The following is a 14,798-nucleotide window of genomic DNA, read 5'->3' on the forward strand; positions in this document are numbered from 1 at the left end:
TGCCAAGAGATTCAGTCCTCTGAGGCCTGCTCCAGGTTTGCTGCGGCCTGTGCACCCACACCACGCTGTGCTGTGCTCCCAGCCTGGTGCAATACACCTTTCTGATCAATCATCCAGGTTGTCTTGGGCTGGAAATTTGTTTCACTCTGTCTTTTTGTGGGTTCTGCTGCTTCAGAATTTGTTTAGAGCCATTTTTTATGAGTATTTGGAGGGGTTTGGAGGAGAGCTCAAGCAAGTCACTGCTTTCACTCCGCCATCTTGGCTCCGCCCTACTCTCTCTGGCAGTTTGAGTTTAATGCTGGAGCACAATGAGATATTCACAGACTATGTAACGGTTAACAAAAGGAGGCTTACTTAGCCAATCCAAGGGAAGGATGTTCAAATGAGGGTGCCATGTTGATTCAGCTGAATCTAACTTCCTAGTGCTGGTCATTTAATATGTTGTGGTTGCAGTCTTCAAAGGGGGCTGGAGCATCTCAAGGAATTTTGTGCTCAGGTGACCAGAAAGCCACATCAATTCCCTGAAGAGGTTTGCTTTAGATAGTCTAATCTCAAGGAAAGTTTCAATACCTCTTAAGGAAAAGAACTGTGCTTGGGGTAGGGCCTTAGAGAAAGCTAGCCCACCCTACCTATCAGTGTCGAAGGAAATATTGCTGCCATTATACTCATGCTTACACATGGGTACACATCTTCCTTCCCTTGGTTCAAGGAACATTGTGGGATATCAACCCCTTAAAACCATAGCTTGTACATCGCTACTGATGTATTTCTTTTATCAGACTGAGATCGCAGTAGTAGAAAGTTCAAAAATATTTTTAAATAAACAGCACAGCGAGATAAATGATCAGAAAAATATCCTACACATATCCAGGGAAACACTTTCCCACCCTTCAAAGAGACAGCATGCATAATGAATACATGTGACTAGGGAACATGCAAGTGAGTGGAGGTAGGGAGGGGGTATGGAATGAACCACATGTAGACAAGGAAACTCTTTTCCTCAATGATGTAGCATTATTAACGTCTTCTAGTAATGTCTTTGGATAAGCTTCTTCCTCCGCTGAGGTATTCTGCCATTCTCTTTGTCCTTCTGGCTGGACATCTCTCTGCTGGGTATTGCTGCTCCTTTTGTTGCTCTTTGCTGCCATCTATTGGTCATCAGCTACTAAGTGACCTTCTCCCCCAGAAGGTGTTGAAGGCTTCTAGCTCCTTAGCCTTATAACGCCAAGATATATCTTACTATCTTTTGTGATGCAAACCCCAGCCAGCAGCATCAAGTCAACTGGTTAGACAAATCTTTAGGCATTTTTAGACTATTTTGTGAATACTTTTCTCTAGCTTCTGCTTAGGATTCTTCATTTAAACTTCTCCTTGAGTAATAGTCCAAAATTTGTTTTAACTCTGATTATACCACACTGGTCATTGTTTTTTTATCCTTCAAATCATACCTGGGGTTCCATTTAACAAAACTACAAAGGAATTGTGGAAAGCTAGGGCAATGTAATGTATTTGTCCCTGGTTTCCATTCAAATCAACTTGGGGAAAATCCCATCAATACGCTGAGCACTCTCCAAGAAATGATATTAATATTGTACTCTAAACCATACACACAAACTTGCCAGAAACATTTTTTAAAAATTAATTTTGTGATTATTCTAAATTCAAGCATTGTTCTACTTAAGAGAGAAATGAGAGAAATAAACCAAAGTGACAGATTCCCCTCATGCCCTTAGACATCTCTTCCCTATAAGACATTTTTGAGGTAACATTTATAGGAATCTTGAACAAGAAACATTTCACAATATGATAAAACATAGTTACACAACTCAGGGTAAGGTAAAGTTAATGTTTTGCTTCACTGAACAGAACAATAGTCACTTAATCCTTCCCCAGTGCTTGTTACACATTACTGCCAGGAACATCTACTCCCCACACTTTGTATTTACTTATCCACAAACATATTTTTGAGGGCAAAGAATAGTTCATTTTTGTCTGTATTTACCTAGTGCCTAGCTTTGCACAAAATAGCTGTTTGTAACTGTTTTGTTTTTACTTAATTGTTTTTATTTTTATCTTAAGGCATTATTAACAACATGACTTCTGCGTTATAGGGGAATATGGTCAAGAACGATGTGACCAGTAAGATATCTTGGGGTTATTTTTGTGTGTGTGTTCTTTCTGAGGTCAGTCAGTCAATACCCATGTGTCAGGGACTTTTCTAAGTGCTAAGGATACAAAGAAAGACAGTCTCTGCCTTCATGGAGCTCCTAATATAATGAAGTAGAATGAATACTCTACTCACTGGCCCTTAAATACGTTCTGTATGTCTGAACCTTATATGCATCCTGTACTCTGTCTAAGGTGCCTTTTCTCCATTTGCTGAAATACTATTTCTCCTTCAGGTACTTCCAGGCCAATCACCAAAGTCAGATCAGAAAAGGATCTTATTAGTCATCCAGTCAATATGAGGAAAATGAAGACTAGAGAGTGGTAGTGACTTGACCAAGGTCACACCAGCAGTAAGGGGTAGAGCTAGGAATAAATCCCTAGTCTACTGACAAAAAAACCCAAACTCTTTCCACCATTAGAGATGTCTCTCACTTAATGGCAGTGCCATGATCTCCATGAAGTCTTCCCTAAGCATCTCTCTAACTTCCATCTGGATTTAACTCTCATTTAGAGCTCTCATAGTTCCTTGTTTTCCCTCATTTAGGATATTTATCACATACAATCTCGAATTATGGCTATTTATGCATATTCTTCCTTACTAGACAATAAAGTCACTGGAGGCAGCATGGGGTAAGGAAAAAAATTAATTTCTTTATCTATAAAACAAAAATAATTATTTCACAGCCATCATAGGGTTTTTTGTGAACATCAAAAGAAAACAAGTAATGTAAAGTATTTTGTGAAGAATAAATCTCTATATAAATGACTATACTCATCTCCCTAGCACCATGTACAATACCCAACTTACAGCAATTGTTCAGTAAATGTGGAATGAATGAAAGAACTTAGAACCTCTACCCAATGATCTACATCTTAGAAAATTTCCAGCCTCTTTTATGGACAGAATGTGTCTCTAAGTGTTATGGGCTGGACCTGATTCATGCCCATTCCCTGGTAGTTTATGCTTGCAACTAGCACAGAATATGACTCAGTTCATTCAACAATTAAAAGATCTACTTAGTCATAGCAGTAAAAGGATGTTCAACAAGGATATGCATTGAAGACACCTTGAGTTGATTTAGCTAAGCATAGCTCCCTCTCCTGAATTATCCATCATTTTCTACAATCCAAATATCAGAATGTGCCTAAAGCTCCTCTTCATTGCCTTGAATTTGGAAGACTAGGAAGTAATGTCACTAGCCTGAACTTCCTGAGCCAATCAAGTCTTGATTGCCTTTCAAGTCTAAATGCCTTTTAAGGTATTAACCTAACGTAGATGGAAAATGGCGCTATGATACTGTTCCCACCACACTAGGACTGGATTTTTATTTAGGCAGAACTGGGGACATTTGTTCTGCATTTGAAGGATATTATTTTACCTGGCTTGACATTCCTCCCATTAGAGTAGATAATGCTTAAGAAAGAACTGTTCTGTCCATAAGGCTGCTGTCAAAACTAGCACTGGACAATCACAGAATTTAATACTAGAAGGGCTCTTAGAGATCATCTAATCCAACCCTTACATCTTGCAGATAAAGATACTGAGGGTTTCTTTGAGTAGAGATGTAAGGTGAATTTCTCAAGGTCACCTGAGTACCGTATTTAAATACAACTCATCTGAAATCGAACAGTCTTTTCATTCTATTCCACTGTCTTCAGTGAGGGATTATTGTTGAATGATACTGCTTATTTTGATTAGGGCCACAGGAATTCAGACCAACATACCCATAGACTCCCACAAGTTTTTTTTTTTCAAAGAAAGCATAACTACTTCTCAAGTACCTGATTGCAACTATTTTAAAAAATGCTAGCAGAGCACATCATATATAATAGCTGTCTGGCACTGGTATGCACACAAATTTCAAAAGATCTTTTCTTTTGTGAATCTCATTTACTTTATGCATTCTTATCCATACATCCAAGGGGAAAAAATCTGAAGAATGTGACATGATAAATGATTTTTTCCCTCATTAGGAGTATCTAATAATCTGTCCTATAAAAAAGAAAAAAGTAGGCAGTCTGGAATTGAGTTAGTAAGGCCTTTGATTCTAATTTGGGTTAGTTTGTTAGCTAGCGGGTAGTTAGCTAGTCGATAACTTGGGTCCTCAGGAAATAGATACAGAAAAGGGGACTTTCAATGGTACAGTGAAGAATGTAGCTGCATCATGTCCCAAATGGTGAGCAGGAGGACATCACGAAAATGCATTAGGCAATGATGGAATGGGCCAGGGTGATGGCATCAGGGTGGGGTGGCCCTACAGGATGGACATGAGGCAAAAAGGAGACTAATCTCAAAAAGGGAGGAAGGATGCAAATAACCTTAGTCCACTTCATAATTATTCCCAAGGCTCCTTCGTATCTGAAAATTGCTAAATAAAGTTATGTGCCATAATGAAACCTTTCTCCCTTTTACAGGATGACTTTATTATGATAAATATTATTTGATACTGAACTATATTTTGAAGATGCAAAAAATTAATCTAACTAGACCCTTATCCCTCTTGTCCTTTTGAATGATTTTGTCTGTAAAAAAACTTCTTTGTTTGGCAAATAAAAATTTTTGTGTGCTTATACTAAACTATTACAAATTTCCATTTCCTATGTGAATCATATGGGGCAACCAGGTGGTGCAGTGGATAGAGTGCCAGGCCTGCAGTCAGGAAGGCTCATCTCCCTGAGTACAAATCTGGCCCCAGACACTTAGTGGCTGTGTGACCCTGGGCAAGTTACTTAATCCTGTTTGCCTCAGTTTCCTTATCTGTAAAATGAGCTAGAGAAGGAAATGACAAACCACTCCAGTATCTCTGCCAAGAAAAACCCAAATGAGTTCACAAAGAATTGGATATGATTGAAAAATGACTGAACAACAACAATAAATGTGAATTTTGTGATGTTGCTTGCATAGTAGGCACTTAATAAATGTTAATTGAATGAACGAAAGAATGAGATTGCCTCCACATTTTCTTGGCTCTTGGCCTTTTTCTTTTTGAATCTCCTTCCCATTTGGATCATGTCTGTCTTTCTAGAGTGGATACATGTATCCAAATAAAGCAAATGGCCAAATCAAAATGGTCAGACCTGTCCTGTGACCATGTACTTTAACCAGCTGTTCTCTATCCTTCCTTCAGAGTTCCTCGATGCAGGAAGGAGCAGGGCGTAGGGTGAAGGAAGTATATAGCATAGTAAACAGTGAATGTAGTACGTTTCTTATCATCCCTATTTTTTTTTCTTGTCCTTGCTTTCTGACCAACTATCCTACCCAACCTGGAAGCTAATAGTCATGCCATACCAGTTACATAACCTTCATTCTGAAGTTGCTTTGTCAGGGCTAATGAATCTGAAATGAAGTGACAGTGGGTAGTTATATCTGGGATAATAATGATGAAAATGGAATACAGATGTTCAACATCTGCTAATCCCAAATTAAATAGCTCCTCAAATTAATGCCCATTTAGGGGCAGTGGAAATAGTTGCTGACATATATGTTCCCAGATGTTGGTAGTTCAACCATAGTTTTTCATGTGGTGTCCAAGTGACTAGAATTAGTATCATTCACCTAACTGTACCTGCATTTGTTACTTGTGGTTTGGTCAGGAAGACACTGTAAGCAAATGAGCACTGTTTGTAGAGAATGTAACCTTGGGCCTTGCTGGACTGCATTATCTTCCTACTGTTCTAGTGGACCTTGCCTTTAGCTTCAGGGTTTTTGCCTTTGTTGTTTTTTAAATTTCTCTTAATTTATAGCCCTCTGGTTTGAGGCACTGAGACTCCTGGACTCCCAGTCCCTGAGCTTGCCTCACTCCCTGTTGTCAGAGATCTCATCATAATGGAGGACAGAGCCCTAGACTGGGAATCAAATAATCCTGTTTTTGCATTCTAGCTCTGCTGCTAGCTCTTTGTGTGACCCTGTGTAAGGTCACTTTTATTTAGCTTCTTTGTATCTGAGTTTTCTCATCTGTAAAATAAAGGTGTTGGACTGTTTAATGTCTAGAGCCTCCTAGCTCTAAATCCTACCATCTGTCCCACCTGACTTCTCATCACACGTATGCCTTTTTCTCTTCCTTTAACGGGATGCCCCTGTTTGGCACCTGTTCGCTCTTTTCCATTTTTGTTATACCAGCCGGGAGGGTAGATTTTCTAGGACTTATTTGCAAGGGAAAAGAGAACATACTGATTCAGAAATAATGTCAGGGTGAAGTGATTTATTTTTGTTCATTGTGGGGGTGAACCTGAATTACTCACATGGTCAAACCAAACCACATCAAACAACACCAAACAAACAGAATTTGTGCATGATGTGTGGCATATAAGATATTATCAAGGGGATGTATAGCTGGAAAAGGAGGCAGAGACCTTAGATGGTGAATATGAGTCAAGAGATGAGTCCCCTAAGTGCTGTAACTGAAATGTTTTCAAAAAGATGAAGGCCTCTAGAGTACTGGTATTTTATGGAGAATTTAGGGAAAGCCATGGACAAGAATCACACAAGAATGGGCAGACTTGGAGGAGTACCAATCTGAATTAGTACAAGGACTAGCCACACTAATAAAATCACTGATCCATGAAATTATCAATGTAATTTGTGATTTCCATACTTTTGATACTTCTGAAGAACTGTGATTTTAGCAGTACTGATAGCTGCTTTATTGACCCATCTATATCCCCCCTCTAATTAGGAGTTGTCTTAGACAAAGTATATTGTCACTTGGTGTTTAGCTTTCTGGTATTGAGCTGAATTTAGCTAAGCAGGTTCTACAGTCTATATGTGGTCATTAACTGGGCCCATAATCAAAGTTTTTCTAATTTGATAGCATCTACTAGTCCTACCGTTCCATTAGTCATTAGCATAGACTTGGAGAGCCCTAGGCCAATTCTGTTTCAGGATGAGGTATCATTGGCAGATTTTAGAAGGTTAGAATAATTAGAAGTATAAAAACAAGCTTCTCTGTCCCAGATTGACCAGTATTTTAGCCTTCTAATCTGAGCCTTAACTAAATCCCTTGGGCAGAGCTAGGCCAAGAATATTCCCACTGCTTTGTGGTCTCAGAAGAGAATGTTGTCCTATCTTAGAATGTCCCACATAAAACGCAATCACCCAGCTGAGCACACTGGACTGATTTCTTTCACTTGTTCTACAAGTCCAGACTCCATGTCAGCCAATTGGAAAGCCCTCAATTATATGACAGGTTTTTTGCTGTTACTAGACCTTTGCTGCCATGGAATTACACATATGTATATATACATACATGTATATATACATGTATTTGATGCAATATGTCACTATATATGTATAGATGTGTCTATACATAGATATATATACATCTGTGTGTATATAAAATTACCCCTCTCTTTCCTCAAAGGCAGAAAAAAAGATCTAAAATAAAAACATAGTTTTCTCAATCACCTTGAAAATAGATGCCATAGTGATACCATAAGTAAACTGGGAGAACAAGGAATAGTTTACCGATCAGATCCATGAATAACAGAAGAATTCATGACCAAACAGGAGATAGAGAACATTATGAAAAGCAAAATGGATAATTTTGATTACATTAAATGGAAAAGTTTTTGCACAAACAAAGCCAATGCAACTAAGATTAGAAGAAAGGTAGAAAATTGGGAAAGAATTTTTACAACCAGTCTCTCTGATAAAGGCCTCATTTCTAAAATATATAGAGAATTAAGACAAATTTATAAGAATACAAGCCATTTCCCAATTGATAAATGGTCAAAGGATATGAACAGACAGTGGTCAGATGAAGAAATTAAGGCATCTATGGTCATATGAAAAAATGCTCTAAATCGTTATTGATTAGAGAAATGCAAATCAAAACAACTCTGAGGTACCACATCACACCTATCAGATCGGCCAACATGACAAAACAGGAAAATGATAAATGTTGGAGAAAATGTGGGAAAATTGGAACACTAAAACATTGCTGGTGGAATTGTAAAATGATCCAACCATTTTGGAGAACAATTTAGAATTATGCCCAAAGGGCTACAAAAATGTGCATATCCTTTGATCCAGTAATAGCACTTTTAGGGCTATATCCCAAAGAGGTCAAACAATGGGAAAAGGACCCACATGTACAAAAATATTCATAGCAGCTCTTTTTGTGGTGGCAAAGAATTGGAAATTGAGAGAATGCCCATCAATTGGGGAATGGCTGAGCAAGTGGTGGTATATGACTGTAATGGAATACTATTGTGCTATAATAAATGATGAACAGGCTGACTTCAGAAAAACCTGGAAAGGTTTATATGGTCTGATGCTGAGTGAAGTGAGCAGAACCAAGAGGACTTTGTACACAATAACAGCCATGTTATGCAATGACTAAGATTGTTAAACTGAACCCTTCTCAGCATTACAAGGATCTAAGACACCTCCAGAGGCCTCGGGTCAGAAAATGCTCTCCACATCCAAAGAAAGAGCTATGGAAGTTGAATCACTATCACTTATTTTTACCTTCTGCTGAATTTTGTTTCATGTTTCTGATGGTTCCTCCTATTGGTTTTAATTTTTACTTACAACTTCACTAATGTGAAAATATGTTTAATGGGTATGTAAATGTAAAGCCTATATCAGATTGTATGCCATCTTGGGGAGGGTGGGGGGGAGGAAGGGGGAGAAAAAATTTCAACTTAAAAGCATATGGAAGTGATTGTTGATAAATCAAAATAAATTAATAAAAATTTTTTAAAAAGAAAGAAAATAGATGCCATACTAAATGTGCCTAAAAGCAAGCCTTTCCATTATAAAAAAAAATTACACTGATAAGAGGAATCTAAGTTTTGTGAATGAGTAGGATGAGGAAATGTCAAACCAAGGCCTAGGTGATGGGGTTTAAGTCATAAGAATTACATGTAAAAGTGGTCAGTGTCACATCTCACTCTGTACTCATCCCCCATCAGGAAATGGATGTACAAATTGGAAGATTCAGACCTAAAGGTTTTAATAAGGATTTGCATCTGAAGTGTAAATAGGTGGTTATTCATATTTTTTTAAAAACCCTTAAATATGTATGTTCTAGATTTTATGAAAAATCTTAGTGAATGCTTGCTTGAAAATTGCATTTCTATATTTGGCTTTCAGTGCTATACCATCCTGAAATTTATACTTAATATGAAATAAAGATACTGTCTATCATTTCTGACCAATGAAGTTCATTCTTAGACAACACCACCCCCCCCACACACATAACCCTACCTAGCTCCTATTTTTTTATCCCCCATCATCCTCAGCAGCAGCAAACATTAGCACCAAATATGGACACAACTCTAGGGATTCAGAAGGGTGTAAACTGTGGCCCCTGCCCTCAAGGAACTTTGATCCCAAAGATAAGAGCAAAAGAGAGAAGTACTTGCCTTTAGAAAATAAAAAGAAACTTACCCCTGAGTAGAGTCTTCTGAAGATATTTATAGAATACATTCATTCAGCCCTCTTTCCAGTAAAGTTAGTTTTCTTTCTTCTTCAATTAAGGGTAAGCTAAGAAGAATTGAAAGTGATATTTATGGTTCCCTAAGGGAAAATGGGAGGAACACACCTAACACTATTACCTTAAAGCAAAAGACTTAACTAATAGAGGCAAGAATCACACCCTTGGTGCTTCATGCCAGGGGCTCTTTGACCCATGTCCATAGAAAAATGCTTTCTTAAGAGAATTCTTCCTTCAGACAGAGAAGTAATTTTTCTGACTAGTCAATAATTAGCACTGAAAAAGCTCATGAGTTTTCTTAAAGGCAGACCTTTCAATCAAAAAATGCTTGGGGCACTGCATGAAAGAAATGAGTTTATGTAAATTATCTAAAAGACTTTGTCTAGTTTTTTTTTTAATGTTCAATTTTATTAATGTTTGTACTTCAAACAAAGGTAATTTCCAAAACAGCCAGTAGCATATGAGGTCTTGCAGAGGTGGTTTGCAACTTTTCGTATCAGATTCCTCATAACTGAAGTCTAGGAGGAAGTGGACACTCTGGTTCCCTGGATTTTGCATAAAATGATCTGAGTTCAAATCTCAGTTCCATTGCTTATCTTTTCCATAACCTTGGGCAAGTCCCATTCTGTTATTGGATCTCAGATTCCTCACCTGTAAAATAAGAGGACTAAATGAAATGCCCTTAAAAATCTCTTTCAGCTCCACATACTATAATGACCGACTTTGTTTTACTTTTTGGGTCATTCTTTATATATTTTGTCAGGCCTCTTGTTTTGTAGTAGCTATGCCTGTTCATGCACTGTTTATAAGGCCAAAGTGCAATGAAGGATTGCACAAAGGCCTGGTGAATTTATAACCATTTCCACAGTGAATTAGGATCACTCTGGAACAGGAGATAAGGCTGGACAAGGAGGGTGAAAAATAAGGCACAAAGTAGTTGGGACTCAGACATCTGAGTCTCAAGTAAATTCCATGCTCCAATTTGAGATTTCAAATCTGATGGTTTTCTTGACCTTGTCAGTTAGTGCTAAAAGGATTATGTGTATATCTACGTGAGCTTGTAAGAGAGCGATGTCAGTGAGTCTGACTGTTAGGCTTATTTATGTGAAGGCAATAAAATCAACAAAAAGAAACTTATTAAGCAGCCACAAGACTTTCCTTGGCCTCATAAACACTACAATCCATCATAACTAGGGCTTAGTTGGACCTCCAGGGGTGAAATAGGTGAAAATCAATGATGCCAGACAGGAGAGACAAGGGAAGGATAGGCAAATTGCAGCTGACCTAGGAGCAGAATGATATCTGGTAGTAGACAATAGGCAAGTAAAATTAAACTCAACTCAAACATGTATTAAACACCTGGTATGCACATTCCCTGGAAATGCAATGATAAAAAATGGCAGAGTCCATTCCTTCAAGGTGCTTACAGTGTCTTGAAAGGAGGAAGGAGTGGATGATATGACATGAACATAAAGATAATACAAAATAAAATGTGATAGTTGTTAGGTCATGCCAATACTATCTCCATCACGCGTATAACATCTGTCAATTCTCTACTCATACAGCCACCCAGCCTAGTTCAGATCCACTCACCTGGAGAAGTGTAGTAGCCTCTTACTAAGTCTCCCCGCTTTCAGTTTCCCGCCTCTTTGATCCAGCCTCCAGTTACCATTCCACTCCTAGCTCAAAAAGCTTCTAGTGGTGCCTATTGCCTTTAAGATAAAATAGAAATTCTTCTGTCTCAAAGCTCTGCACAAATTGGCTCCAGCCCATCTTTTGAGACTTGTTTCGCACCACTCACCCTCATTCCCCTTGCCAGCTGTATCCTCGCTATGGACCCTACTCTCTCTCTCTCTCTCTCTCTCTCTCCCTCTCTGACCATCTCAACTGTACTGGATATTTGTGCTACCCAAACACAATTCAAAAGCTTAACTTATTGATCTATCATCTTGTTTGTTTCCTGAAGTTTGGTATAATAGAAAAAAAATGAAAGTATAAGATTCATGGTCAGAGGATCTGGATTTGAATTCTAGCTCTGCTACTTACTTATGATGTGGTCCTGGGAAAGTCACTTATTTCTTTCTTTGGGCCTCATATGTACCTCCTTTGTGTTATATAGCTTGAAATTTGATATTGCTGAAACAGGGCTCTCTTACCCCAAGAATCTTTCATTCATTACCTCTTAGGGATAATCTCACAAACTGATTATGTGTGTGCTTGTGTGTCATGTTAAGAGATTAGGCTGTCATAAAATCATTGAATTTCAGAATTGGAAAGAGCCTTAGGGATAATTTAGTCCAAACTCTTATTCCAAGTAGGAATTTCCTTTACAATGTGTCTGATAGGTATTCTTACTAACTATACCATAATTGAGGCAGTATGATATAGAAAATCAATGGATTTGGAGTCAGAGGATTGAAGAATCTCAGTTCTGCTATTGGCCATTTGTATAACTTTTGGCAAGTCATTTAAGCTTGCCAACCTTCAATTTATTCTTTTTTTAATTATTATTTATTTTTACATTCTTTCCTTTTAAATTTTTGAGTTTTAGATTCTCTCCCTCCCACCACTTTCCCACCCAATAAGAAGGCAGACAATATGATATCAATTTTACATGTGAAATCATACAAAACGTATCTCCATACTGGCCAGATAAAAAAAAAAGATAAGAAACCAAGAAAATTATACTTCATTTTGCACTCAGAGTTCATCAGTTCTCTCTCTCAAGGGAGATAGCATTTTTTCACCATGAGTCCTTCAGAATTGTCTTGAATCATTTGAGTAGCCAAGTTTTTCCCAGTCGATCTTTGTTACAATATTGCTATTGCTGTATACAAGAAAATCTTAGTTCTTACTTTACTTTGCAACAGTTCATATAGGTCTTGCTATCATTTTTTTTTCCTGAAACCACTCCCCTCACCATTTCTTACAGCACAATAGTATTCCATTACAATCATATGCCACAACTTGTTCAGCCATTCCCCAATCGATGTCCATCCCCCTCAATTTCTAATTCTTTGACAATACAAAAAAGTTACTATAAATATATGTCCCTTTTTTTTTCTTTGATTCTTCGAGGTATAGACTAAGTAGTGGTATTGCTAGGGCAAAGGGTATGCACAGTTTGATAGCCCTTTGGCCATAGTTTCAAATTGTTCCTTAGAATGGTTAGATAAGTTTACTACTCCACCAACAAATCATTAATGTTTCTCTTAAGTTTTCTCTTTGAATTCAGATTTTCTATTCAGCTCTGGTCTTTTCATCAGGAATGCTTGGAAGTCCTCTATTTCATTATATGTTCATTTTTCCCCCTGAACAGGAAATTTACCCAATTTTTTTGGCGGGGGTGTAAATGATTGTTGTAATCCTAGCTGCTTTGCCTTCTGGCATATCATATTCCAAACCCTCTGCTCCTTTAATATACAAGCTGACAAATCTTGTGTTATCCTGATTGTGACTCCATGATATTTGAATTGTTTCCTTCTGGCTGCCTGCAATATTTTCTTCTTGAGCTGGGAGCTCTGGAATTTGGCTATACTGTATTCCTGAGAGTTTTCATTTTGGGATCTCTTTCAGGCGGTGATTAGTGGATTTTTTTCAATTTCTATTTTACTCTCTGAATCCAAGATATCAGGGCAGCTTTCCTTGATAATTCCTTTAAATATGATGTCTAGGCTCTTTTTTTGATCAAGGCTTTCAGGAAGTTCAAATTATTCTTAAATTACCTCTCCTCTCCTTATCTATTTTCCTGGTCAATTGTTTTCCCAATAAGATATTTCACATTTTCTTCTATTTTTTTTATTCTTTTGACTTTGCTTTATTGTTTCTTGAAGGCTCATGGAGTCGTTACCTTCCACTTGCCCAATTCTAATTTTTAAGGAATTATTTTCTTCAGTGAGCTTTTGTATCACTTTTTCCATTTAGCCATTTCTACTTTTTAAGAAGTTCTTTTCTTCAGTGAATTTTCATACCTCCTTTTCCATTTGACCCATTCTTCTCTTTAAGGAGTTCTTTTCTTCAGTGAATTTTTGTGTATCTTTTACCATTAAGCCAATTCTTGTTCTCTAAGTTGTCACTTTCTTCTGTATTTTGCGGGTCTTCTTTTACTGAGCCATTTAATTCTCTTTTCCTCATTTTCTTGCATCACTTTTGTTTATTTTTTCCCCCCAATTTTTCCTTTAGCATGCTTATCTCTTTCTTTAACTTTTCCAGGAATTCTTGTTGAACTTGGATTCAATTAGCTTTTTTCTTACAAGCTTTGGTTATAGCTATTTTCTCATCGTTTTCTTCTAAGTTTATGTCTTGGTTTTCCCTACCATTGTGGTAGCTTGTTATAGTCATGTTCTTTTTTTTATTGTTCACTCATTTTCCCAGCCTATTTCTTCACTTTATGTTAAAGTTGGGCTCTAGTCACCTTGGAGTAGAGAGACACTGTGCCAAGCTTCAAGCTTTTTCATGATGCTGTTTTCAGAGCTAGTTCTGGGGCTCTACAAGTTTTTGGTGCTTCCAAGGTGGTGTTATCCTGGGAGAGGTGTGGTCACTGCTTTCCTGCTTTGTGCTCTGGTCTTTATCCAGGAAGGGCCCCTGCTGCCCTGAAGCCCCAGGTGCTATTGCTCCTCTTACCCTGGAACTGTGATCAGGTCCTCCGTCTCCCTGCTTCTGCAAGCACCAAAGCTCATCTTGGCCCTGATACTGTGAACCAGGACCTTTGTTTCCTTGCAACTGACCACAAGCTCCTCTCCACCCTGGAACTGCAACCCAGAGTTGCATATGAGCAACAGAAGTGCCAATCAGCACCAGCTGTACCCAGTGCCAGCCAAAGGTCCCCTGTAATCTCTTTTTGACCAGTTGTCCAACTTTCTTACCATCTTTGGGCTGAAAGCTTTCAAAGCTGCTGCTGTTGTTAAAACTGTCTCCAAGGCCCATTTCTGGTGCTCTTGCCATGCTCTGGACCTGTGCCCACCCTGGTGCTATAGACCTCTCCTGTGGACTTCCTAAGTTGTCTCAGGCTAGAAAAGTGTCTCACTCTGACCTTTTGTTGGCTCTGCCACTCCAAAATTTGATTTGAGGAGCTTTTTAAAGTATTTTGGAGGGGAATGTTGGGAGATATCAGTTGTACTCCACCATCTTGGCTCTGAGATTAGCTACTCTTTCCTCTCAATTGCTTCACTTATAAGACAAGGGGAATGG

General features: G+C 38.1%; 1 long non-coding RNA gene across 2 annotated transcripts in view; it reads right to left on the bottom strand.

The window, feature by feature from the left end:
* LOC110196484 (uncharacterized) overlaps positions 1-9,793 on the bottom strand; it is a 109,712-nt gene extending 99,919 nt beyond the window's left edge. For both annotated transcript variants that reach the window (XR_002321230.2, XR_013485897.1), the window contains exon 1: positions 9,563-9,793. This is a non-coding gene — a long non-coding RNA (uncharacterized LOC110196484). The remainder of the gene's footprint in view (positions 1-9,562) is intronic.
* Positions 9,794-14,798: the final 5,005 nt, after the last annotated feature.

Source organism: Phascolarctos cinereus, unplaced genomic scaffold (genome assembly GCF_003287225.1).
Source record: "Phascolarctos cinereus isolate Bilbo 61053 unplaced genomic scaffold, phaCin_HiC Scaffold_4;HRSCAF=312, whole genome shotgun sequence".
Lineage (NCBI taxonomy): Eukaryota > Metazoa > Chordata > Mammalia > Diprotodontia > Phascolarctidae > Phascolarctos > Phascolarctos cinereus.